The 26672-nt window shown below is 44.8% G+C and overlaps 2 long non-coding RNA genes across 3 annotated transcripts in view; one reads left to right on the forward strand and one right to left on the reverse strand.

Moving 5' to 3' along the window:
* Positions 1–13028, forward strand: LOC115306402. The gene is made up of 3 exons (XR_003915323.1): positions 1–91; positions 12661–12725; positions 12827–13028. It is a non-coding gene; the product is annotated as an uncharacterized LOC115306402 (long non-coding RNA).
* The window catches only part of LOC115306396, a 19144-nt gene continuing 5104 nt past the window's right edge, over positions 12633–26672 (reverse strand). Inside the window, exon 3 of one of the 2 annotated variants that reach the window (XR_003915321.1) lies at positions 12633–12856. This is a non-coding gene — a long non-coding RNA (uncharacterized LOC115306396). Of the gene's footprint in view, positions 12874–26672 lie in introns of both variants that reach the window. The other variant, XR_003915320.1, reaches the window with a different exon arrangement.

Here is a 26672-nt window from a genome sequence, read left to right on the forward strand (position 1 = left end):
TGGCTAGTGTGGGGGCACTGGGAGGAGGCACGGCTTCTGCACTGCACCCAACAGTCTCATTTCCCCTTCAGCTCTCCTCTCTCCACTCCGGGTAAGGGTTTCATCTTGGCCCAGAAGTAGGGAGGTTGTGGGTGGAGGTAAGGCAGGGAAAAATGGGTGCTGCCTGCTCACATCTTTTAGATTCTTCTTCTGTCTATGGCCAAAAAATACCTTCTGAGGTTTTGTTCTCCATTTCTGCAGTTAGGATTATGGGAAGCTAAGGCTGATGCCACCACATACTACAGACTGGGGGGCTTGAACAACAGAAATTTATTATCCGACAGTTCTGGAGGCTGGAAGTCTAGATCAAGGTTATCAGTTGGACTCTCGAAGGCTGTGAGGAAGAATCTGTTTTGTGCCTCTCTCCTAGCTTCTGGGGGTTTTCTGGCATCACCCCGATCAGTGCCTTCATCCTCACATAGCATTCACCCTGTGTGCATGTCTGTCTTTGTGTCCAGATTTCTCCTCTTGTAAGAACACCAGTCATATCAGGATCAGGGCCTATGCTAGACCACTTTTTAGCTTAATTACATCTGCAAATAAGGTCACCGCGATAGTTCATTTTATGTGTCGACTGAACTAGACCATGGCATCCATACATTTGGTCAAACATTAGTCTAGATATCCTGTTGGCTCTGTTTCTCTGAAGAACCCTGACTACTACTAATATAATTATATTCTGAGGCACGGGGTCAGGGGTTAGAACTTCCACATATATTTTGGGGAAATTCAACCCAAAACAGAAACCATGCAGGGTGCAAATGAATGATGTGTGTGAGGAAGTGGGGGCAGGCATTTCCACTAATGCCATGCATGTCCCACACTCTGGGGATACTGTGACTGTCAGCACCATTTTCCAGTCCCACCAGCAATGTATGAGGGTTCATTTTCTCCACATCCTTGGCCTGTCTTTTTCTTCTTTTCTTTTATAATTTATTGTCAAGTTGGTTTCCATATAACAGCCAGTGCTCATTCCAACAAGTGCCCTCCTCCATGCCCATCACCCCCCTTCCCTTTTTCCCCACCCCCATCAGCGCTCAGTTTGTTCTCAGTATTCAAGAGTCTCTTATGGTTTGCCTCCCTCCCTCTCCCCCACTATGTTTCCCCTTCCCCACCCCCATGGTCCTCTGTTAAGTTTCTCCTGTTACACTTATGAGTGAAAACATATGGTATCTGTCCTTCTCTGCCTGACTTATCTCACTTAGCATGACACCCTCGAGTTCTAGCCATTGTGCTACAAATGGCCAGATTTCATTCTTCTCATTGCCATATAGTACTCCATTGTATATATATACCACATCTTCTTGATCCACTCATCAGGTGATGGACATTTAGGCTCTTTCCATGATTTGGCTATTGTTGACAGGGCTGCTATGAACATTGGGGTACATGTGCTCCTATGCTTCAGCACTTCTGTATCCCTTGGTAAATCCCCAGCAGTGCTATTGCTGGGTCATAAGGGAGTTCTATGGATAGTTTTTTGAGGAACCTCCACACTGTTTTCCAGAGCAGCTGCACCAGTTTACATTCCCACCAACAGTGTAGGAGGGTGCCTTGGCATGTCTTTTTAACTCTCTTCATCCATAGGTGCCTTCTACCATTTTTTCCCTTGGAAATTATATGTTATTTGTCAAACTAGACCATTTTTCTCCTGTGGATGTTCCCTTAGTCTCTGTTTTAATGATTATATTTACATGTATTCTTTAAAGTGTTTCTAGCATCCCTATATTTCCTGTTATCTCCCCCCTCTCAAGCAATGCAACCCCTTCTGCCATTCCCTCCAGCCACACTGGCTTTTTATCTTTTCAAGAATACCAAGCCCTTCCTGGCCCAGGGCCTTTGCACATGCTGTTTCCTCTGTTTGGAACTTTCCCATCCACTTTCAAATTGCTGTGTCTTTTTAAATCACAAAGTAGGTGGGGACAGAGCCAGCAGCCCAGAGACTCTTGGCATTGGCTCTGGCTTTGAACCCTGCTCCCCCACTTATCTGCTGTGTAATTGGGCAGGTGACTTAAGCCCCACCCCCCCCCACTTCCACCCCGACCTTGCTTCCTCGTCTGAAAGCGGGGGGGGGACAACAGTGCCTTCCGTGTTGCAGAGCTGAGTGTGAGAATCAAAGGAATCATCCATGGAAAGGGGTTCGTCCTGTCAGTCGTAGCCACTCTGAAACGGTATTCCCGCCTCCGCAGCCAGTCGCCGAGCACCACCAGGTTCCTGTCAACTTTCTCAAGGTCTCCCGGTCCATGGGTTGGGATGCTTTCCACCACATGCCCCGCAATCATAAGTAAACAAAAAAGAAGGCACTTTCCCCCTCAGATTAAAAATTATTTAACTTGGGTCACCTGGGTGGCTCTGTCAGTTAAATGTCTGACTCTTGGTTTCTGCTCAGGTTATGATCTCATGGTCGTGACTCCAAGCCCAGCATTGAGCTCTGTACTTACAGCCTGCTTGGGATTCTCAGTCTCCCTCATTCTCTGCCTGTCTCCTGCTTGTGGTCATGCATGCAGTCTCTTTCATTCTCTCTCTCTCTCCCTCAAAATAAATAAGCTTAAAAAAATATTTAACCTTTACAAAAGAATTACAAACAAAACTCTCACTGATGGATTTTCTAGTTACTGTCATTGTTCAGACTCTTTAAATCTTTTTTAGAGTTGCTGGGTATTTATTATAAATAAATTATGTTAGACTTGCTCCGCACGTATAATATAAGCAGTGATAACTGAGTTCATAGTGATGATGGAAACAGAAAAATTATGTCACAGTGATCTGTAATAAGAAGAGCAAGCATTTATACAGTGTCTTCTGTGCACCAGACCCTGTCCTATGTGCTTAATATATATTAAGTCACTTCATCCTCACATCAACCCTGTGAGACTGTTGTTCAAATGCTGTGTCCCGTTTTGCTAGCTGGGGAAAACCGGCCACAGGGAAGTTCAGGAACTAGTCCAAGGTTACAATGGAGCCAGGATTCAAACCCGAGAAGTTTGGCCTTATAGCCTGGGTTTCAGATCACCGCCTTAGCAGCCCGTGTGTACTAGTATTGAACTCTGTGGAAAAACCACATTCATAAATAGCACATGGGGCCTCTCAAATAGAATGGTGCCTTCCTCTCCCCCCACCTCTGCTGCACCCCTCCCCCCAGATTCACTGGACTGGAAAGTAACTGCGGACAGTGTTTGTGGTGGGGAGGGGTGTAGGGGTGTAGGGGAAGAGCCTACAGAACCGAGAGTAAATCTGGTTTAGTTTTGTTTTGTGGTTTCTTTGCTGTTTGCTGTTCCAACAGGAAGTCCCCCACCAATCACTGAGCGGCTGGGCTGGACAGGGGTCGGGTCATCAGGAAGGAATGAATGGAAGATGTTTCTGGGGTGTGGGTGTCCTGGCTCTCAGGGTGAGGGGACAGGCTGTTTGGTGTTTTAAGCTAAAGGATCTCCTGAAGGGGCCACCGGGCATTTACCAATGAGCCATCCAGCTTGACCCTGAGGAAAAGAGGCAAGACAAATGAATGTTTCTTGTGGGCTTTGTCTGGGGTGATTGGAGGAGCCCCAAGCCCTGGTGGATCCCAAGACAAAGGCCTGGAGAGGGGGGCTGTGAAAGCAGACATGGGGTCAGCCAGACCAGTGCCTCTGCAGCGGGTGAGGGGACCCTGAAGGGCAATGGCTGATCTGAGAGCCATAGGCCCCTTTTCAAGGGCGTGGGCTCTGTGGCCAAGCTGGCAGTGGAATCACCCAGAAACCTAGACAGACACCTGGGGACAGCAAAGGTGAAGGGCTCCTGGTCATGTGGGCAGGACAGTCCCACCAGCCTGATCACAGAGGCCCAGACCCCTTGGCACTTGATGGCATTCACCAGAGCAGCTGGACTGATGCAAAACTGAAAAGAAGAAAGCTTTTACTCATTGCCCTCCATTTGGGACACTTCTCCAATGAGCTTTCAGGAGAGAATATTCTAGCAAACCCTTATCTAATTATTCATGGGAATCTGTAAGTTCTCCAAGCATATGAACTTGAGAGGGGAGGCAGGGAGGAGAGGGTCAAGTAAATACAGGTTTTCACTCAGATTTCCCCTATTCCTGCCCTAACCAGGGAGAGTCTGCAAAGGAACAGTCGGCCATTTCTGTTTACTGTTTCTGAGGTCTCGATTTGGCAAGGTCTTTCCTGCCTGAGATGTCTCCACTTTTTTCTGCATTTTTTTTCTTTTTTCTCTACCCCCGTTAAAGGTGTACAGGGAGTGGGGGAAAGGGCATGGGGAATGCGAGAGTCTGCCAGGCCTGGGCAAGGCTGCTTGTCTCTGCCTAAGGGCACCTGGCTGATAACGTTGGGTGACACACCAGTGTCCCTGGGAAACTCCAGGCGATGCAAACAAGCATGAAATGAAAACACTGAGAATGATCTGAGGTTTCTATGTACTCAGGCTGAAGGACACCACTGCTTTCATGAATCAAATCCCTGGGTTGATAGCTTATGATGAGGTTTAATTGTTGGGATGGAGGCCAACGTGTCCCTGGAGAGTCCCCTAGAACAGGGTTCCGTGACTCATAGCCTTGACAATATGTGGTCTGTGAGGGAGAGACACCACCATCCCAGCCATGAGGTGCTCAGAGGTGGTAGAAGTGGCCATGACTGGGAAAGACTCAATTCAGACCTTGGGTCACAACGGAGAAGGTGGTGTGTGTGGCAGGTGAGGTTTCAGAGAATGATAAGAAGCCATTGCTTCATGAACCTAATCAAGAAGACACATTATATGTAGGTTTGAATATATGGCCGTTGGCAGTAACTCATGGATTGGGTTAATCAACTACATGTGGTATGTATGTGTGTACAACATGTGCACGTCTGTGCACACACACACACATGCTGTGCAGATAGGAACACTTTTTGGCAAGATGCTGTCCTACCAGTCAGTGGGAGTGTGTGGGCATGGCATACATGCTGGTAGAGCCTTTGCATGTTCATCCTCTTTTTGGGGAATTTGCCCTCCCATGATCCCTAGTAGGAGAAGCCTCATTTACCCTGCTCACAGCACCCCAAGCCCCGGATGTCTGGAACACATGTTCAACCAACTCTAAGGACCCCAGGCCATAGATAGGGTTGTGCCAGTATTATTTTCTCTTTTCTTTTTTTCCTTTCAAGACATTGACCTAAGAGAAGTGGAGATGGTCAAATGGTGGTGGTTATGTAGAATCAAGATGGGGGAAGTGTGAGGCGCCTGGCTGACTCCATCAGTAGAGCATACAACTCTTGATCTCGGGGTTGTAAGTTCGAGCCCTACATTGGGTGTAGAGATTCCTTAAAAATAAAACCGTAAAAAAAAAAAAAGACTGGTGAAGTGTGCTGATGAGTAAGCAGAAAGAGAATGAGAAGCAGGAGACACTCAGATGAAAGCAGAGAGAAGAGTCTGTGGACCCATGAGAGAGTCAAGGAAAGCTTGAGATCCCAACACCCCAGTTTCACTCAGAGTGACTCAAAGAGCCTTCCCTGAAAATCTCAGAGTCTGAACCTTTAACCCTCATTAAACTCCAGCCAGTTTGAGGGGTTTCTGTTTCTTGCAACAAAGTAATCCCTAGAGCAGTATGACTGGACAAAATGAGAGAGTAGGTGTCCAAGACCACAAAGACAAGCATATCGAAATGGGGATTGTTAGGAGGTCTGTGATTTTTGGCAGGGTAGAGTCAGTCTTGTGATGTGTGTACCAGTTCATTTAAGCTTTGAGCTTTTACTCTAAGGGCCGTCAGTTGCTCTAATGGAAAATTCCACTCTAGGGCGTCAGCTAGTATTTTATCAGAAAAGCTACACTCCAGAAGCAGCCACCTTAAGTGCTTTTGTGATCGATGTCTCACTGAATACCTGAGGCTTTGTTAATTAGCACAGTGAATGTCAGAAATGGAGTCTTATTGTTTAAATTAGTGCATTGGTAAGAGGTACAATGAATATTAGAAATGGACTCTCAGGGCACCTGGGTAGCTCAGTTGTTAAACGTCAGACTCTTGATTTCAGTTCAGGTCATGATCCCGTGGTTTGTGAGTTCGGGCTCTGTGCTGACAGTGCAGACAGAGCCTGGTTGGGATTCTTTCTCTCCTAGCTCTCTCTACCCCTCCCCCACTCACGCTTGTGTGTGCTCTCTCTCTCTCAAAATAAATAAATAAACTTAAAAAAAAAAGAATTGGACTCTTATTGGTGAAATTAAAGGTATTCAGGATACCTGTGGATTGTCTAAAATACTTTGGTCTTGTACCATCCTTCACTGTTTCATGGGCAGCATGGTAGAGACATGGAGATGTGTGGCCCGGGTCCCCCTCCCAGAAAGGTCTCCCCGTAAAGAGTGCGGTCAACAGACATCTCCAGCCACCCACTCCTCCCAGGTTAACATCAGCTGTAGAGAGCCTCCTTGCCCGAGGTGACCCTTCCAGGGGCAGCCAGGACCCAGTGACTGAGCCCAGTAGGGATAACGTTCCAGCCATTTGGACACAATGCAGGACAATCTTGAAGGGCAGCATTCAGTCCAGCACTCACCATTGGGATGTCTGATGCCTCCTCGGATGTACATACATCATCATTCATATTTTCCCTCTGCCCAACCTCGGTTCCTTCCCCCTCCTTTCTAAAGAATTTACCTTAAATTGTACTGAACTGAAATCCTTCTAACTAAAGCAGATTCAAATAAAGCAGTTATTATTAATTAATTAATAATAACAATTATATGACTCTCATTTATTATACATTATTAGTATTAATAATTCTCTTCCATTTGAGGATTATAAACTTCCATTACTATGAAAACATATATACACCTAATCATATCATACTCTCAATAAATTAGTAAGGGGAAACAGGTGCAGTAAGTATAAACAAAGGGGCACCTGGGTGGCTCAGTCCGTTGAGCATCCAACTTCAGTTCTGGTCCTGGTCTCGCAGTTTGTGGGTTTGAGCCCCGCATTGGGCTCTGTGCTGACAGCTCGGAGCCTGGAGCCTGCTTCCGATTCTGTATCTCCCTTTCTCTCTGCCCCTGCCCCACTTGCATGTGCTCTCTCTCCTCTCTCTCTCTCTGTCTTTCTCAGAAATAAACATTTTTTAAAAGTAAGTATAAATGAAGTGTAAAGATCATCTGTACTCTATGGTATTCAATATTGAACTTTTTTTTTAGGAAGCAGAACTAGCGGGCCATGTTTGTTAACTGGTATCATGTCATTTGCGTTTGTTTCTGATGCTGGCTCCTTCCCCTGCTTTTATAGGGTTTGGTCCCTAACAAATGTTTTCCACCCCCACCTCTGTCTCAGCACCTGCTTTTGGAGACCCTGATTGGCGACAAATGGCATAGGGAGCCCCTGAGGCTTACAGCCCTGTATTAATGTGCAGATATTCACTGTCACACGTCTCATCCCAAATCAACACATTGGCAGAATGGTTTCCTTCTGAGGACTGCAGGGAAAGCGTCTGTCCCTGGCCTCTCTCCTTGGCTAGTTGACGGCTGTCTCCTCCCAATGTCTCCATGACATCTTTCCTCTATGTGTGTCTGAGTCTGTGCCCAAAATTCTGTCTGAGAGCTCAGCAGAAGCACCATTAACCATCCTATTTCTACAGCATTCTGCTCATGATGATATATGTGCTCTCCAGGACAATAGAGACTGGCTCTCTGGCCCTTTTCGCCCTGAACTCCCACCAGACCCCCTTCAACATCCGCATCTCCACCAACGATCTCTTTAAGTGGGTCTAGGATTTTTCCATTGCGTGCTTTCAATTTGTCCACCCCCTGCCATTATGCCATTCCAAAGCCACTTTCACATTTTATCTATTTATCTATTATTTTTTTTATCAGAGAGAAGGGGGAGAGTACGTGTATGAGTAGGGGAGAGGGGCAGAGAGAGAGGGAGAGGGAGAGAGAGAGAGAGAGAGAGAGAGAGAGAGAGAGAGAGAGAATATTAAGCAGGCTTCACGCTCAGCATGGAGCCCAATGAAGGGCTCAATATCATGATCCTGGGATCATGGCCTGAACCAAAATCAAGAGTTGGATGTGCAACTGATTGAGCCACCCAGGTGCCCCCACTTTCACACTTTAAGACATTTGTTACACCTGCATTCCACTTCCCAGTACCAAAATCTGTATTAGTCAGTGTTCTCCAAAGAGATAGAACCAATAGGAGACAAATACCTAGATATAGACAGATTGTGATTTATTTTAAGAGTATGGCTCTCATGTTTGTGGGGAGGAGAAAAATCTAAAATTCAAAGGGCAGGCTGGGAGGCTGGCAATTGAAGTAAGAGCTATTGTTGCAACTCTTGACTCAAGTGATGAGTCTAAAGGCTGGAAACTCAGGCAGACTCTTTATTTGCCATCTGGAGTCAGGATTTCTTTCTCTTTGGGGTATCTCAGTGTTTGCCGTTAAGGCCTTCAACTGATTGGATGAGGCCCACCTACATTTTGGAGGGTAATCTACTTTACTCAGAGTTTACTAACCTAAGTGTTAGTCATATCTCAAAAATGCCTTCACAGTAACATCTAGACTGGTGTTTGCCCAAGCAGCTGGACACCATAGCCTAGCCTAGTTGACACAAAATGAACCATCACAAATGTGCACGCTTAGGGATGGCCCCTGAGGCTTGGTCCTATACAGCCCAGTGTCTGTGCATTGGTTAGAGGGAGCTCTGGCCACTTGTTGCTGAGGCCCAGTGTGACAGAGTCTTGCCTCTGGGGTATTGTTGCCCCTACCTCAGGTGACCCACGTGCAAGGTGAGAGTAAGAGCTCCTGAAACAAGAGAACGCGGAATTTCCATTGAGCCTACCAAAAGTTTGTGTAAACTATTTGAGCCCATTAGTTACAAAAAGGCATATTTAATAAACTTATGTAATGCATGACCAAATCTGGTAGAAGATTTGGTCTCTTTACAAATTGGGAGCAAAGTACAGGCACCTGGTTAGCTCAGTTGGTTAAGCATCTGACTCTTGGTTTCAACTCGGGTCATGATTTCACAGTTCATGAGTTCAAGCCCTGCATCAGGCTCAGCACTGCTGGTGTGGAGCCTGCTTGGTATTCTCTCTGTCTCCCTCTCTCTGCCCATCCCCTGCTCGCTCTCCCTCTCCCTCTCAAAACAAATAAATAAGACTTTAAAAATTAAAAAAAAATAATTGGGAGCTAAGTTATAGGGGAGGAGTTTACCCTTATTTACTTCAATCTCTTTCGATAGCTATCATCACTAACAGGAACCTAAAAACCTCATGACCAAACTGACTTAGGTCAGCTCATAATAACAATAACATGTAACTTCACTTTAGCTCAGGGTCTCTCACATGACTTATCTTCTCATTTCATTCAGGTCTTACTGTTCAAATGTCATCCTTTCTGAGCAGACTTCCTTGATGAATCTAACTACGATACCACTGGACACACGCACACCCATGCACACCCATATTCCATTATGAGTCACATGCCCCGCACAGAGCTCTATCCCTGGTGCATGGCACCACATGGGGCATGTGTTAGAAGTTAATCATTATGCATTTATTGAACATATGAGCGGACCTATGCGGAAAATCTACATGTCCAGTGGCTGCTATGGCACACTGCAGCTTGACGGCACAAAGGAGGTGCTTTCAAACAAGTGATTTGCTGTCAACTTTTCGTTCTGTAACTCTGCATTGCCACCCTCTCCCCTTGCCATCCTCACCCTCTTGAGCACCTGATTCCTGGTCTTCCACAAGCTCTCCTAGGTTCAATTTCTGGTCCCCCAGGAACAGTTCATCTGGTCAGCCCATTGCATGAGAACTTCAGTAAATGTTGTTTAATGTCAAGTGGTGTGTTGTGATTCTTCATGGGTCAGTTGGTGTTTATCAACACAAACACTGAAATACAGCGACAGGTTGCTAGGACAAGACCTAGGGGGTAGGGATGGGGCTGCTAAGCAGAAAGAGTGTGCTAAGTAATTTGATATAGCAAACGAAACTCCAGATGGTATGTTAAGTCCATATAGAAGGACACTCCATTTTCAAAATTGCTTAAGTAGATAAGAAGCAACTCTTTACCTTCTAAAACACTAGTATGTCAGTACAAATCATTCTTTATTAAAACAATTCTCCTAAGTTTCTAAACTGGTTACCAGTTTGTTAATATACTTGTAGCATAAATATGCAAAAACTGAGAAAGAAAAGAAATGCATCTCTCAGTAGATCTCTCCTAGAATTGGTTGATGGGAAGTTTTAATTTTCAGTACCAACAGAAATAATAGAAACTTATGTGACTAAGTAGTGGCGGTAATGGTGGAGGAGGTGGTGGTGATGGTGGTGATGGTGGTGGAGGCAGAGGAGGAGATGGAAGTGGTAGAGGAGGAGGTGGAGGAGGTGGAGAAGGTGGTGGAGGAGATGGAGGAAGTGGAGGTAGAGGTGGTGGTGGAGGAAGTGGTGGAGGTGGAGGAGGTGGAGGAAATGAAGGTAGAAGAGGTGGTGTAGAAGGTAGAGGTGGTCAAGGAAGTGGAAGTGGTGGAGGAGATGGAGGAGGTGGAGGAAGTAGAGGAAATGGAGGCAGAGAAGGTGGGGAAGGTAGAGGAAGTGGAGGAAGTGAAGGTGGAGGAGGTGGACATGGTGGGGGTGGACGATGTGGAGAATGGGTGCAGGAGGTGGAGGAGGTAGTAGAGAAGGTGATGGAGGTGGAGGTGGAGGAGGTGATGGTGGAGGAGGTGGAGGAGGTGGAGGAGGTGGACATGGCTAAGGTGGAAGATGTGGAGAGTGGGTGCAGGAGGTGGAGGAGGCAGTAGAGAAGGTGGTGGAGGAGGTAGTGGAGGAGATGGAGGAGGTGATGGCAATGATGGTGGTGGTAGAGGTGGAGGAGATGATGGAGGAGATAGAGAAGGTGGAGGAGGTGGAGGAAGAGGAAGTAGAAGAGGTGGTGGAGATAGAGGTGGTGGGGGAGGTGGTGGTAAAGGTGGAAATGGAGAAGGTGATGGAGGTGATGGTCAAGATGGAGGTGGTGGTGGTGTTGGTGGCTGGTGGCTGGTTGGTGCAGAGGTGGTAGTAGAAATAACAACTAACACCTCTGGACCCTTCTGTGGACTGGCCCTGAGGGATGTGCTGTTGGGGACCCCCCTTCTACCAGGTCTGGCTTCAGACCTCTCATCTCCAGAAGCTCAGATTTCATAGAACGCATTGGGACTGGCAGTCATGCAGGGTTGACCTTCTGTCAACGGGTCCTTGCCTTTGCTGAGCTTAGATTTGGAGAAATGTTGCCATCTAGTGCCCCACAGGAGCCTTCACTCTTTAAGATGAGAAACAGCCTCCTTCCCCCCCACCCCCCCCACCCCCGCCCCACTTGGCTCTGCCTCTTCTAGACCAGAGGTCAGACACACCACAGACAGTACTGGGTGAACACTGTCCCCTTACCTACAGTAGGAACAGTGGAAATGTCTCCAGAAAATTTTTTAATCCCCTTTCTCTTTACAAAATGCACAAAGAGAAAGAGCTAGAAGAAGAACAATAGAGTTAAGATTTAGCCACAAGTCAACACTTATTGTATATAGCATATTAAACTCAGTGAGGAATGGGAAAAAGACATCGAGAGTTCTAGATAGTACAGTGAACCATATAAAGGGAGTCTTGGCACTCTGGGTCACCTCCTTTCTGAATCTCTCGTACCCCTCTGGGCCCACCAAGCTGTAAACCTTCCCACCCTTCCCCCATAAAGCCCCAGTCTATTCTCTCAAGTTCATCCTCTTGGCTTTCCGCAGTAACAGCTAGTACATCCATCAGCTACACTGCGTTCTGTGTTCCTTGACCCCCGCTGTCAGGTAGAAGAGGGATAGGGTTCATGGAAACCCTCAATGGCTTCACAACGATTAGCGGTTCTGTGGAGTGACAAGTGGTGAGCCAGGCTGCTGGGAGAGCAGCTTTGATCAGGAAGCTTCCTGTTGCTTCTCTCAAACCCCAGTCCTGCTCAAATTTCAACCAGGATCTTATCATTTATGGTGGATATAGCTTTTTTTTGAGAGAGGTAGAGAGCAAGCAGGGGAGGGGCAGAGAGAGGGGGAGACAGAATCCCAGGGAGGCTCTGCGTTGTCAGCGCAAAGCCCCATGCAAGGCTTGAACTCACAAACCATGAGATCATGATCTGAGCTGAAACCAAAAACCAAACACTTAACCGACTGAGCCACCCAGGCATCCCTCATGGTTGGATATGTCTTGATTAAGATTTACATAGTCATTTGTTTGCTCGATGCCAACCTCCCCAGCTGGTCTGTTGGCTCCACGGGCATGGGGACCAGGTGTGTTTTGTTCACTGCTAAATGCCCAGTGCCTAGCACCGTGCCTGGTTCACTGGAGGCCTCTGACGAATGCTGGAGAGAAAAACTGGCACCCATCTTTAGTGATATTTGGTGCAGGGCGTGGAGACTAAGAAGAATGGCATAAGACACCGGGGCTGTCTAGTCAGAAAGGGCACTGTCTAGTGTCAGGCTTCTCCAATTGTTTCCCCAGAGCACTAGGATCACTTGATTTTAAGCTGGAACCCCTTTCCCATCACAAAGAAGGCCCCTTCTTCTATCCTCCTCACCCTGTCGTCCCCTGGACTGAGGAAAGCCTTTAAAAGACTCAAGACAGCACAGTGTGAAAACAGCTCATCCATCCGGTTCCTTCATTTTACAGACAAAGAAACCCATGGAAAGCAGAGAAATGGCAGAAGGTGACTGAAGACAAAAGAAAAAAAAAGCGTATGTCAGAGAAGGGAATTGCCCCATCGCACTTCCCCCTGCAGCCCTTCACCGTCACTCCAGGACGCTCATCTCATCGAGGCTGGTTCTCTCTCCTTCAGGAATTCACAGCAAGCAGCATCCAGGCTGGCCTGGAAACAAAAGCAGCCTGGAGAGACATCAGGGGCTCAGTGCACAAGAGGAACCTGCAGGCACGGACGTGACACTGAGGCACCTGATGATGAGCGGGTGGGCACGTGTTTGGGGAACAGCAGCGACGTTGAGACGTGAGGACAAAGGCTTTTCTGTCCTTTGCCACCCGCGAGGCGGTGCTTTTCTGAGCAGCCCTGATTATAAATCCCTGTCCTGCTAAGATGGGTAAACTTGGCAGCATTCGAGATCTGCCTTGTGTCTTAACTGTTTCTCAGTTGGTTTGGGTTTGGCAAAACCCCAAATGCATTCTGCCAAGTACTCTTTCCCTTAATTTCAAATCCCCTGAGTGGCTTAAGGGAAATTTCATCCATATGTTTCTGAGTCATTTGCTGTGAACTCATCTTTTGGTAAAAGAAATATGTTCTCCAGCCAGCACAGTTCAGAGAATAGCAAAGTTTTAGGCTGAAATGGGTCATGCTTTCTTTTGGAAAGATCTCCTGAGTTTCCTGAGTACAAGGAGGAGGGAAGAGAGGAATAGTTTCTATTCTCATCTTCCTTCCTCTTTCTGTATGTCCTCTGAATAAAACAAAAACAATTTTTTAATGTTTTATTCATTTTTTGAGAGAGACAGAGTGTGAATGGGGGAGGGGCAGAGAGAAAGAGGGAGACACAGAATCCAAAGCAGGCTCCAGGCTCTGAGCTGTCAGCACAGAGCCCGACGCGGGGCTCGAACTAACAAACATGAGATTATGACCTGGGCCAAAGTCAGGCACTTAACCGACTGAGCCACCCAGGCACCCCTGTGTATTCTTTCTCAAGACTTACTTGAAAACCTCTATTATTCATAAAGCTGGTAAATACCGTATTCACATTTGGATTCTAAACAAAGTATACATTTGTAGTTTTCAACACAAATTCTCATTTTTAACCTACACCATAAAAGAAACAAGCAATTATTGAACACATACCACACAGCAAGTGCAGCTCAGCAGCCTGGTGAGACAGACATCATTCTTGTATGTGAGGAATCTTAGACTAAAAAATATTAAATAACTACAAAAGGCATGCACTTAATAAAAGGCAAAGTCAGAATTCAAATCATGGGCTGACTGCCAAGTGCACATCCTTTGCACCTGTGCAGACTCCCGCTCATGCACCACGGGGAGGGCCCAACACGTTCTGGTTGACAGTGATCATAGGAGCTAATGAGGGGTTCTGGCCAGATGTGTTTTGTGAAGTCAGCAGGGACTAGACTTAACATTACTGCCAAATACTTGTCCTCTTTTCCGTTTTCTCAGGAGAATTGAAACCCTGGCTTGCTCACTGTGGTGAGATGTCACATAAGTGACGTCTCATGGAAATTGTCAGTCTTGTAAGTGAAGTTGTCAATATTGTTAGTAATGATGACGAGGCTCCAGACAGAACTACCAGCCTCCAGGAATTATAGATAATAGGGGAACATGGTAACCAACACCATGAGGATGCGGTCTCAAAACCCAGAATGTTGAAAACTCCGCAAGACAAATGGCCCAGGGCCTTCGATAAATAAAGAGCAAAGAAAAAAAGAAATGAGGGCAAGGAAGCCTATAGATTTGAAAAGACAAAACATTTCGACTGCATTCAGTGTGTGGCTCTTACCTGGATCTTGATTCGAGCAAACTAAGAATAAAAAGAAATCACGAGATGATCAGGGAAATTTGAGCACTCCCTGTGTATCTTATATCAACAAATTATTGTTATTTTTTAGTTGTGATAATGGTATGTGATTATGTTTAAAAAGAAAAGATAGACTGTTTACAGATGAAACAACATGATGCCTGAAGCTTGTTTTATGTATTTATTTGTTTTTAAAGCTTTATTTTTTTTTATTTTGGGAGAGAGTGCAAGCAGGGGAGGGGCAGAGAGAGGGAGAGAGAGAATCCCAAGCAGGCAGAGCCCAACAAGGGGCTCGATCTCATGAACCACGGAATCATGACCCGAGCAGAAATCGAGTCAGACACTTAAGCAACTGAGCCACCCAGGTGCCCCTGAAGTGTAAACTTCTTTTAATATAATGTGGAATGGGGGAGGGCAGATAAAAGGACATTGGCCATGTGTGAATATTCATTGAGGTGGGTGATGGCACAATAGATTCCTTGTATTAGACAGACATTTATATGTTTGACAGTGTCCACAATAAAATTTTTAAGTTATTATGACTAGGTGTCTGAGTGGCTCAGTCGGTTAAGTGTCCAACTTCAGCTCAGGTCATGATCTCGCTGCTCGTGGGTTTGAGCCTCATGTGGGGCTCTGTGATCACAGCTAGGAGCCTGGAGCCTGCTTCAAATTATCTCTCTCTCTCTCTCTCTGCCTCTTCTGGTTCATGCTCTGTCTCTCTCTCTCTCTAGATCTCAAAAATAAATAAACATCAAAAAAATTTAGTTATTATGATTATGATAAGAATCTTTAAAAAAATAATTCCTATATTTTACTTCCTGGTTGAAGTTAGAGAAAAAAATTTTGAGTGATCTTAGACTGACAGTAAAGTGAATGTACGCTGCCTCTCTGGCATCACATGAAAACGAGAACAAGAACTTTCAATTACATTGTTTACCATCACATGTTTTCTTTTGTAACTTTTCTGATGGGCATTTTCTAATAGACACGAAGAGAACACATGATGTGACCTGATCGCATGGCATTGGACTCTGGCAGTGTCAACAGCCACCTTGTTTCATCTGTCCCTTTCTTTCCCCCATGCCTGATGGACTATTTAAAGACAAATTCCAACACTTATCCTGATAAGCGTGGAGTAACGTATAGAATTATTGAATCACTCACCGTTTTGTACGCCTGAAATGAATAGAACACTATGTGTACTGGAATTCGAATAAACAACCAAAAAATTCCAAGCATCATTATCATTTCATTTGTAGAACTTCTGTATGCGTCAGTTATTTTTACTTCAGATCCGTGGGATTAACAGACAAGGCTCAGATGCGTTTGTAGAGTGTAGGGTCTGCCTGGAGGAACACGGAGATAATCTTGTGGACCTGAAGGTATGAGGAGATGGGCCCAGCAGCTGGGGGAGGCCTCGAGGAAGAAAGGTAGCAGGTGCTGAGGATCCACTGAGAAGGGCAGATCAGGGGCTCCAAGCCAAACCTGGGGGCTGCAGCCTTGGGGAGGGGATTCTCCTATCTGATGTCCAGAGCAGAAAAGGGCTGGCTGTGGAGGGGGGCAGGGTCAGCCCGTCCTACCTCTATGCTCACCGCCCAGGCAGTGTGGCCAGGGAGAGCGCCACACTGGGACAGGCAAGGTTTGGGATACTGAAATCTGTTCACTTGAACTATCAGAATGTTTGTTTCCACCCCACTTGATAGAAACTTCTGTAATGGTAATATACAGTTCTCTCCCTCCTTAAGGGGAGAAATTACAGGGAACATTTAGCCTTTTCTGGAGGACTTCAAGATCATCGACAGTTTTGTGTTGTATTCAAACACATCGTGCCTCCAGAGATTCGAGAATGATTTTGTATGTGTGCTCCTAAGCCAAATGGCCTCTGGATTTTTCTATCTTTTTTTGTGTTAACAGGACTAGATGAAAGTGGAAGACAACCTTCTCTCTCATCAGCTGTACCTTTTTACAGCTATCAGAGGACCTGTGTTCTGCTTCTGACTTGGCACTTCTGATGAGGCTGTGAAGATTGTTACACCTGGGTGGCAGGTAAGAGTAAATTGGCTGTGAAAGTCCAAAGGGCTCATCTCGGAGTCAGGTGTATGGGTTTTTTGCCATCTATTTTGCATTTTCAGAGCCTCCTTGTGGCTTTCTTGTTAGTTATTAGCTGAATCCTGGGCAGTTAGGGCTGCTGAGTAGATGATATATTACTTCTCTATTGCTCACAGCTGTTTGATACAAGATCAAAAAAGAACCTAAATCAGATCTCAGCATTTTCTGGAGATCAGAAAATGTGGCAAGGCAATAAGTAGCCTGAAAATATAGCGCAGCGTGGTAAAAACATCCTCCTAGATATCCGGGATCTTGGTGTGAAAGAGTTTCAAATGGAAATAGTAATTTTTAAAAACATGTCTTATTCTAAGGAAGTATATGTAACCAAAAGAGACACAGAACTTAACTTTAAATAAGAACACCTTCAACTATATCAAAAATCAGTGAGTCAAAAAAGTATATCAGTAAGTCTGCCAGGGAAAAGGTGCTCATCCATGAAGTGAATGAAAGACGCTTTCCCAAAACATAATATGAACCTTCGCATGAAGACCGAGAGCAAGGCTAGAGGGCCACGACTCCCCAGACATCGGTGACAAGATTCAGTCACCCACACGAATAGCAGGTGGTCCTTTCCCCTCTCCTTGCTGACAGCTCCCCTCTCTCAGCAAGGAGACTCTGTTTCCCGTTTCATTTTGACCAACAGCAAAGTGTAACTGACATGGCGGAAATGAGAGACATCTCAGGTCAGATCCTCTTGGTGTTCTAGCTTCCTCAGGACAAGAGGTTGGAATGAAAGGGGCTGGCAAACAAGAGGCCTGAATGTTAGAAAGAAGGCTTTCAAATTGCAGGGAAAAGACAGAAGACATTTTGTGAACCGAGGCCTCATGGCAGTGACTCTCAACCTTCCCCATGTGGCAAAGCCATCTGGGGAACATGTGTTCATTGAATTTCTCTGTTTGGGTATAATTTAAATAAACTGAATGTACAGATAGTAAACGTACATTTAAGACCCCCCACTGCATAGGAATTTGGACAAATGCATATGCTTTGTCACCCACCCATCTATCAAGATACAGGACTTATCTGTCCCCCCCAGAAAGATCCCTGATGCACTTGCTCATAGGCCATGCCTTCCTCCAGACAACCTCTCTTCTGTTCCTTTCCCCATATTTTGGTTTCAACTGTTGTTGAACTTCGCATAGATGGAATCACTGAGTAGGTACTCTTCTGTGTGTGTTTCTTCCACTTAGCATCACGTTTTTAGGGTCCATCCATGTTGTCACACGAATCAGGACCTCATTTCTGTAATTGAGTGGTGTCTTACTGTATGGATACACTTCAGGTTGCTCATTCCATCTGTAGTCTGGGTCATTCCCAGTTTGGGGATATTATGAGCATAGCTGTGATGTCTTTGTACGTACATTTTCACTTCTCTTGGATAAAACCAGATGCAGTGTTTTTGTCATTAGGTGGGTGTGTGTGTGTTTCACTTTGTGAGAATCTGCCAGACCAGTCTCCAAAGTGGTCACACCATGCTGGTCTCCTGGCAGGAAGCTGGGACACTCGTGCTTTGCACCCTCATGTTGTCCGGTTTTTATTTCTTCTGTAGCCATTGGTGGGTGTCTCATTTTGACCTTACTTCACCCTTCTCTGATCCCCAGTGATGTTTTCACATGCTTATTGGCCACTTACATATTTTCCTTTGTGAAGTGCCTGTTCAAGCTTTTTGGCCAAAATGTTAATGGGTCTATTTGTCTTTTTGGTGGATTATAGGATTGCTAACATATGCTGCATAAAGTACTTTCTCAGATACACATGTGGCAAATATTCTCTCCCAGTCCGTGACTTCTTCTTTGTTTTGACGTTTATTTATTTATTTTGATATATATAGAGAGAGTGCAAGTAGGGGAGGGACAGAGAGAGAAAATCCCTAGCAGGCTCCACACAGGAGCTCAGAGCCTGATGTGGGGCTTGAACTCACAAACCGTGAGATCATGACCTGAGATGAAAGCAAGAGTTGGATGCTTAACTGACAGCCACCCAGGTGCCCCAACTTATCTCTTCTTTCACTTAACAGTCTCTTTTGATGAGTAGAAATATTTAGTTTTGGTGTAGTTCATTTTTATACTTTTTTTCCTTTTATGATTATCTGTAAAAACTTAAAATTGGGGCGCCTGGGTGGCTCAGTTGGTTACATGACCGACTTTGGCTCAGGTCATGATCTCGTGGTTTGTGGGTTTGAGCCTTGTATCGGGCTCTGTGCTGACAGTAGATGAGGAGCGGATGATGGACTTAACCCAGCTGTGGTAGAACTTTTGTCCCTGCCATCTGAAGGCAGAATCTACAGCCCCAGGAAAACAGAGCACAGATGGTTAGAAGAGGACAGGAGCCCAAGATGGATGGGGACGTGGGGAGAGAGCCCTGAGCAGCTCTGGATGAGTTCAGGTCTTCTGGCCCTGTGAGTTACAGTCTGGGGAACCAGAAGACCTCATAGAGGTAATTGACAGCCACGCTGTGATCTCTGAAAATCATGCACTAGGGGAACAGTGCCAGAAAACCCAAAAAGAAGAAAGTGCTCCCCATTTCAAAATGAGGGCTGTCAGAAACTGTCAGGTCATGGCAGGGTCCAGCATCACCCCAGGGATGTGCCCCTTGAAGACGGGGCAGCCCCAGGCAGCTGTCCAGGAAGCCCAAACCTGCTCTGCCCACAGAAAAGCAGCTTTGACTATAAACGTGGTTGACAAGGCTCTTCTCACTGTGATAAATCTTACCAACACTGGCCTTGACCCAGCCCTGTCTCGCTACACTTTCAGCTTCTCTTATAGGAGTAATGATCCTATCATTAATTATTTGCATTTATTGAGTATCTACTATATGCTAGGCTAATGTTTCTCAAATTCTAAACTCTTGAGTCCTGAAGAAGATACATTCAGCCCAGACAGAGATTCAAAGATCCCTGTTTGAAAAGCACTGACTTTGGGGCGCCTGGGTGGCTCAATCAGTTAAGTGTCCAGCTTCTGGCTTCGGCTCAGGTCATGAGCTCATGGTTTGTGAGTTCCAGCCCCGCATCGGGCTCTGTGCTAACTGCTAGCTCAGTTCCTGGAGCCTGCTTCAGATTCTGTATCTCCCTCTCTCTCTGACCCTCCCCTGCTTGCACTGTCTCTGTCTCTCAAAAGTAAATGAAAAGCATTAAAAAATTATAAAAAAGTAAAAGCACTGACTTAAGAATTAAGAGGTAGTGAATAGAGAGAAGGGAGCCTGGGTGGTTTAGTCGGGTAAGTGTCTGACTCTTGGTTTCGGCTTAGGTCATGATCTCACAGCTTCGTGGCTTCAAGCCTCGCATGGGGCTCTATGCTGGCATGACAGAGCCTCCTTGGAATTATCTCCCTCTCCCTCTCTTTCTGCCTCTCCCCCATGCATGCTGTCTCTGTGTCTCTCAAAATAAATAAATAAACTTAAAAAAAAAAGATCTAGTGAATGGATAAGTAAACTATGGTACCCCCAGACAGCAGAATATTATTTAGCACTAAAACAAAGTGAGCTATCAAGACACAAAAAACATGGGGGAATCTTAAATGTATGTTAGCAAGTAAAAGAGGCCAATCTGAACAGGCTAGATACTATATGATTCCAACTATATGACATTCTGGCAAAGGTAAAACTGTAGAGACAGTAAGATCAGTGGTTAGCAGGGGTGCAAGGGGGTGGAAAGGAGGGATGCTAGGAAGAGCACAGTGGATTTTAGGGGAGTGTCATTACTCTGTAAGATACATCAGTGGTGGATACATGTCACTGGACATTTGTCTGAACTCACAGAATGTACAAAGCCAGGAGTGAGCCCCAGTGTAAACTATGGACTTCAGATGATTGTCGTGTCAGGGTAGGCTCACTGATGGTGACAAAGGGACTACTCTGGTGGAGGGGGTGTTGATAATGGGGAAAGATGTGGCTTTGTGGTGTAGGGGGTACATGGAAACTCTTGTTCTGCTCAGTTTTGCCATGAACCTGAAAGTCCTCTTAAAAAATAAAGTCTATGTTTAAAAAATAAGAACAGGGAATAAAAATTTTGTAGAGAACATCTGTACTCCTGAAGTACAGCCGTGAACCCAGTTGAAGACATAGCATGTAAGGGGCTTCATATGCATTATTTCTAATTCTTACAATCACCAGCAGGTTACATGTTATTATTCTAATTTTAGAGGTGATTTAACTGGGACAGATTTAAGTAAGCTGACCCAAATCACATTGCTAGTCACTGGCAGGACAGGATTAAACTCAAGTCTTCCATGGACATGAAAAACCCAGCTCTGGACCATGGCACCCCTCTGCCTCTCCCTGCTGCCTTAACTTACCCACTGTGTACTTACCTGCCTGGCTTCAGCTCCATCTCAGACCTATCTTAGCCTAGCTTTGCATGCATACTTCTTCCTTCATCCAAACCGTGTTGTTGCCAGGACCCCTGACCTGCCCTCAGTCCAGTCCTCAGTCTTAATTCCCAGCCCTGCTGACCAAATGCTTGCCAACTTCATTCGAAGCTAGCCAGCCCCTTACCCAGCACCACTCCTACCTCCAGCTTGGATTCTACCCTTACTGTCACCTGTATACCCATGCCTCGCACAGCCCAGCCCCACAGCAGGGACCAGGGCCCTGTCCTGGTTCGAGGCACAGTCATAGATTCAAGGCACAGATTGAGCCATGGAATGGGAGAATCCGGCACAACTAATGGAGACCAAGTTTCCATCACTTCCGGGAATTGATGTTGTCATATTATCTAAGATCAAGTTATGGACTAATGTTGGACACCATTCATGAGTTTGAGGTGCTTCACTTTGTGAAGAAGCTTATATTCATTCCCATCTATCTCTGATGCCTTTTGGAATAAATGGCTATAATGTCAATACCTTGATTGGTAGCTTTATGGACCAGAAGAAAGACAACAACCATGAGCTGCCTTGCAAAGTAAAAAAATAATGTGAGCCCCATTGTGGTATTATTATAAGGAACAATTATCCATGAATTATTGCATCAACAATGCCTATATCATGACCTCTTCTCTTTCCTAAGAAAAGGCAGCAGATGGTCCATTCTGGTCTGGGAGCCAGTCTCAATAATGCTTATTCTATCTGTCCAAGGTGGGTAGCAATATCTGTTACCTGTTTAGATACCTTCTGGAATTTTGGATAGCGCATATTTATAATATGGTATTTCAACTTTTTAATGAGTTCATTTTAAATATAATTGCCATTCTAACTTTGTATGTGAAGTTCATAATAAAGCTGTTATTCTAGGAGGAAAAGTGAACAAATGGTCAGCTAGCCAGTAGGAGTTATAATTGGTGGGTGGAATTCCTGAGTCCCTCATGGCAGCTATTACATCTTTTTTCACAAAGGTGAAGCAATGCCTGTGGAAGCACTAAGCCAAGCAAAATCAGGGATCAGTAACTGAGCTCCATCTCTATAAGTCATAGCCATGGTCTATTGAGGGAACTTTGGGATCCTGTAAATGTCAAGGGTATTCTTTGAGCCAAGGCTAATGACGAAGGTCAACTCCATTATTTATTTTGTATTTGAGAATTGAAACATGTTGAGTCCTCAGAAGCTGTGATCCTCACTTTTTTTGCCCATGAGGAACACCACTCCCAGGCTCACGCTGGTGTGCACCGGGATACAGATCCCATGGTACCCACCTCCTGCCCCCACAAAGAGCTCATCAAAACCACGTTGTTCCATCTATCTTCTTTGCCCATCTGTGTGAAACAATAGCAGCAAGGAGCTAAGGCTATAAAAGGGCTAGAAGGCTGTTTCCCAGTTCACCACGCCAGTTTTTGGCAGGCATGTTCTCTACTAGATTACACTGTCAAAGGCCTACCCAGATAGGAAAGGGGTAGAAGCAGATATAAGAGCCTCTGGCTCAGCTAATCACTAAGCAAGATTTCTATGCTCACCAAGCAATGATGTTGTTATAATTTGGCTTCATACCGAATTGTTACAAGCTAAGAATGCACTAATTAGTGAACATGAATATTCTATCTTCTCAACAGTTATATTTTTCAAAATAAGTTATTTAACAATCTTCCACTCTATAAAAATCAAATTAATTTCCTATTACTGCTATTAACAATTACCACAAATGTAGCAAGTTCAACAATACAAACTTACCATCTTAGAGTTCCATAGGTCAGAAATCTAAACTCATGGTGAGCAGGGCTGTATTTTCCAGTGGCACAATGGGAGAATCTATTTCCTTGCATTATCCAGTTTTTAGAGACCACCTGCATTCCTTGCCCCATGGCCCTTTCCTCTACCTTGAAAGCCAGCAATGTTACATCCCTCTGACCTTTCTTGTATTAGTCACATTTCTTTATGGACTACAGTTAGGAAAGATTCTCCACTTTTAAAGACTCATGTGATTACACTGGGTGCACCCTGCTAATCCAGGGAAAGCTCCCCATCTCAAGATCCTTAATCATGTCTGCAGAGTCCCATGTGCCATGTAACACATTCACAGATTGTGGGGATTAGAACCCGGACAACTTTGGGAGCCACTGCTCAGCCTACCATGCAGATAAGAGTAATCTTATGCCATTCATACTTTCAGTGCCTCTCCTAATCCTAGGGTTTGTGAATTAGAGTTTATGAGATTGGTGTTGTCTACCTCAATTTTTTAAGGGAAGGGCCATCTTTCATTTATTAGACTTGATAGCATCACAGAACAAATTATTTGACAAAGAATATTTGCTGAGGCCCACAGTATGAGGTAGGATTATCTTCTAAGGCAAAATAGTGCATGATCTTTTAGGGAAAAGACTTCAGTATTTATTCATTTCTTCCCTCTTATCTAAAAGGCTCTGACATACATCTGGATTTACAGGTTAAATGCAAAACTATAGACATACACTTTTTTAGCTGGTGGAAGTTAAATTTCTAAATCGTATCAACTTCAAGCATGACATCCTGATGGATTGACACCATCCCCTACACATTCCCCACTTCAAGATGATCAGTGTTTATATTTTGAGGACCTCCCATAAGAAAACAGCAATCAAAAATTAAAACCTTTGAAAAGTCATCCCATGGATCTTTAAAGACCTGAAGAAATAATCTACCTTTGTTTTGACTTGCAAACTTTCCTGGGAGAAGGAGAATCCCTTCATCATCACGACTGACCCTCTACTATCCTTACCTGGTTTAAAAACCACCAGCATGGTGACCCCTCAGGAAGAATACTGTCTACAAATTCTTCTCCTTCAAGGAGATCTACCCGTGCTGCCCAACAGAACTTTCTTCAGTGATGAAAATGTTCTGTAATCAATATTGATCAAAACAGTAGCCACTAGCTACATGTGGCTACAAAGCATTTAAAATGTAGCTAGTATGACTAAGCACTAATTAATTTTGATTATTCCATTTATTTTTTAATGTTTATTTTTGAGAGAGCACAAGTGGGGGAGGGACACAAAGAAAGGGACAGAGGATCTGAATCACACTCTGTGCTAATAGCAGAGAGCCCATTGTGGTGCTCAAACTCATGAACCATGAGACCATGACCTGAGCCAAAGTCATATGCTCAGTCGACTGAGCCACCCATGTGGCTTGATTAACCCATTTAAAATCAGTATAAACAGTCACATATGTGACTAATGATGGCCATATTGGACAGTGCAGATCTAGACCATCTGGGAAAAAGTAGAACTTGGTCCTCAAGGTCATACTTTGATCCTGTACATCCCATCTAGAGGGATAGGAATCAGGCTCTCTATCACACCATGCATGGATCCCTGCAAACCCAAGCATTTCTAGAGTCCGAGATGCTGAGACCAAGCATCAAACCTACGGTTTCAACATCAACACACACAGCATCCTGAGCATCCAGAACCATAGTTTTCCTGTGCTGGCCCAGAGGACCTGGCCAGTTAAGACAGTAGACTAAATGCACAAGAATGCCCAGAAATTTGCCACAACTCAACCTTGCTATCTTTGCATCTCTCAGCAGAAAGCATCAGCAAAAGGCACAGACTATATCCACTATGTGAGTACAACAAGTGTACAACTTCAGAGTTCACTTTCTAACCCCCAGACATGGTGGTTGTCCCTTACCTCTCAGTTGGCATCCACCATTACATTTTATAAACTGGAACTTCTAGCTGTTCCAGAAAGAGATGCCAACAAAAAAAATGGACAAATTCAAAAAGTGTTCGTGGGTCAACTCTTCATTTAGACTCTGACACATTCCTAGTAATTTAACCCAGTAACTAGGTTGTGGGTGTGACTGGCGTTGTCCTGGGCTCCCCAAGGTAGAGCCTTTCACTACTATTCATCCTTTGGCTAATGCATTTGCTAACATAGTTCATTTTCTATTAGGCCTCCAATAAACTCATAGTGGCCACAACCACCCAGGTATGAGTATAGAATTCATTTCATTTTTATGAGTCCCCCCAGTTGGGTTACCTGGGTATTGTAGTCTCAGTTTATACCTAAATTTTTGGCAAGCAGAAATTAAAGGTGACTTTTTCTCTATGCTCTACTACCACCATCATCAAACTATCACTTTTCCTCACAGTTAAATTTTCCCTCTAATACCCATTTGTTCTGCTACATTTGTGCCAGTTCCTGCCAGCCCCCAAATCTCTTAAAGCCATCATAATAAAAATAACTACCAGTACAAATGTCCCATTGATTGGCCAATTTATACATAATCTTATACCAGATCAGGCCTATCTATAAGATTAAGCTGAACAAACTGTGTCCCTGGAGAAATTCTCCATGTTAGAAACCTAGTACAGATACTCACCAAAATGCCCCTGTTCTGCCAATTCTTCCATATACCCAAAACTCTTAGAAGATGAGTAACACCTCTAGTCCTATTTCCCATTGTGTAGGTCATACATCCAAATTCACCCCTTTCTTCATCATCCCCTCTCCTTGACAACCAAGCTTGATTCTGTGTCATGACCATAGCACCTGGCTGCCTCCTCTTCTTGCAGAGGATATGAAAGGATTCCAGAAAGGTTTCAGTTCCTGATGAACTAGAAGATGTGACCTATATTATACCTCCTACGTACATAACCTCTAAATAACAACACCCTTCCGTCACCAGTAAGTATCATGACCCAAAAGACTGAGCTTGGATAGGGGAAAATAATGTCTCAAGATAGAGACCATGTAAAGGGCTTTTCTTTAAAAGGAGCTCTTCTCTCATTAATATTGAATGTATAAACAGATGGATTCAATAAATATTTTTATTTACCTCAATGTGCCAAACTCTGTACTAAGCACTAGTACAGAGCACTAAGCACTACAGATTGCTGGATATTTTCTGTCCCTCAAGAAGCTCAAACTCTAGAGGAGAGGTGAGCAAAGATATAAATTATTACAATACAGAGTATGTCCCATGAAAGAAATAAGGCACTTAGAGTTGGTCACATTTTTTTGTAATGGGGAGGAGAAGCTGGTGGTAGGGAGCACAAGACATGCTGAGTGGAATAGCAATTAGGTAGATGGGAGGAAGGCTGGGACAGGTTCTTCTGGCAGTGGAAAGGATATATTCAGTGGCATAAAAGAGAGCATCCATGAAATGACCACCCAGAAGACAGATTACCAGAACCTGGGGCGGGCAAAGCAAGTGGAGGGGGGCTGTGTGTGTGTGCAGTGGGAAGTGAGGCATCTTTAAGGAGGAGTAGCTATTTCCTGCTAATGGGCTTGATTTTATTCTGAAGGTTATAGGCAAACCACTGGAGGCTTTTTAAGCAGGGGAGAGATATGATCAAGTTTGTGTTTCAAAATAAGGACTGAATCCATAGTGTGGAGACTGAATGGGAAGCCCAAATCTGGAAGCAAGAGGACCGATGAGTGTACATAGTGATTCAAGAGGAAGATGGCAGGGGCCCCTGGCTGGCTCAGTCAGTAGAGCACGCAACTCTTGGTCTTGAGGTCGTGAGCACAAGCTCCACATTGGGCACAGAGATTACTTAAAACACACACACACACACACACACACACACACACACACACACGCGCGCGCGAGTGGGATGACAGTGATCAGGATGAGGACAGAGCAACAGAAAGAAACAGGCAGGTTGGGGAAATATTAGAGGTAGGAAGGATACAGCTT

The sequence above is a fragment of the Suricata suricatta genome, chromosome 2, assembly GCF_006229205.1.
Source record: "Suricata suricatta isolate VVHF042 chromosome 2, meerkat_22Aug2017_6uvM2_HiC, whole genome shotgun sequence".
Taxonomy (NCBI): domain Eukaryota; kingdom Metazoa; phylum Chordata; class Mammalia; order Carnivora; family Herpestidae; genus Suricata; species Suricata suricatta.